Source organism: Heterocephalus glaber, unplaced genomic scaffold (genome assembly GCF_053883595.1).
Source record: "Heterocephalus glaber isolate CG9 unplaced genomic scaffold, H.glaber_assembly_v1.0 deba00000331, whole genome shotgun sequence".
In the NCBI taxonomy this organism is placed as follows: Eukaryota; Metazoa; Chordata; class Mammalia; order Rodentia; family Bathyergidae; genus Heterocephalus; species Heterocephalus glaber.
This window is the reverse complement of record NW_028258142.1, coordinates 61,982,933-61,984,380: the sequence shown is the minus strand read 5'-3', so window position 1 is coordinate 61,984,380 and position 1,448 is coordinate 61,982,933. Positions and strand designations below refer to the sequence as shown.

The following is a 1,448-nucleotide window of genomic DNA, read 5'->3' as shown; positions in this document are numbered from 1 at the left end:
CGGAGCTGGGAAGCAGAACCCGGGGACAGCACCAGAGAGGGGGAGACCAGAGACCATGCATATACCCAAAGTTGCACCTCTCTGACATATCAGGATATACACACTTCCTCACCCTCCAGGCAGCTCCCAAGACAGGCAAATTGACACATCACACACGACAAGCCCAGGGGTCTACATTCATCACCTTCCCTAATCCTCATCACCTTCCAAATATCAGCCCTTGAGGGTCATCGCTTCAACAGGTGAACTGGAGACATAACCATTCAGCCCGCACCAATATGCTGCTACTTCCTAGTCTTCTAGGGCTGGCTGATATTTTCAGCAAACATTTGATATTAATATTTTTGTTTAAAAAGTACAGAAAATGCAGTTAATTATTGCTACGTTAATCTATATTTTTATCAATATGTGTATCACTTCCTTTTTATTGGGAATAATTCACCCATGGTATAATTTACTATTTTAAAGAGTACAATTCGGGCTGGGGATTTAGCTCAGTGGTTTTGCGGTCTGCTGTGCAGGCTCAAGGACACGAGTTCAATCCCCTGTACCAAAAAAAAAAAAAAAGAGTACAATTCAGTGAGTTTCAATATAGCCACAAGGTTGGAAGACCATCACCAATATCTAATCTCAAAACAGTTTCGTCCCCTCCCAAGCAAGGTACACTTTTTTGTTTTCTTTTTCTTTTTTTTGGTACTGGGCATTGAACTCAGGTCCTTGCGCTTGCACAGCAGGCAGCGAAACCACTGAGCTGAATCCCCAGTCCCAAAGGTACACTTTTTATTGAATTCTACTTTGATAGTTCTTTTTTCTTCACCTGCTGGAGTGAAATTTGTAATATTTTGGCTTCCATTGCTGCTGCTGCCAGTCTAATTGACATGTTTTCTCTGTGAGGTTGAGGCTTTACTCTTCTCTGTTGAATTTAGAATTAATTACTCAGATTAAACCCAGACACACGTTTTTGTCACATTGCTTGGAGTTGCAATGAATCTATAGCTGGGTATGAAGAAAAGTAGCATGATTACTATTTTCAAGACATGGCATCGCTTCTCGGCCTTTTGGCTAAGATCAAGTGAAGACATGGCATCACGGTTCAAGGCATCCTTTATTAAAGTCTTATAATTATCCATATATTGTCCTAGCTTCCTTGTTAGATTTATCTTTAGATGTTTATAATTTTGATACTATTATAATTGATGTCTACTTCAAATTACATCTGTAATTTTTATTTGCTGCTGCATGAAACTACAATAGACATTTTTATATTCCTCTATATTCAGCAAATTGTGACATTCTCCAATTAGTCTAATGATTGGTCTATGTAGCTTGTGGAGTTTCTATATAGTCATCCATTTCATGTGAAAATAATAAAAATTATAATTGTATTTCATTCATACTAAGCTTATGCATTAATTTTTTTCATTTTTTTAATTATTTCACTTCCATAT

General features: G+C 37.6%; 1 pseudogene; it reads left to right on the top strand.

Moving 5' to 3' along the window:
* The first annotated feature begins 1,042 nt into the window (after positions 1–1,042).
* LOC147830170 (U2 spliceosomal RNA) lies at positions 1,043–1,209 on the top strand (annotated as a pseudogene).
* Positions 1,210–1,448: the final 239 nt, after the last annotated feature.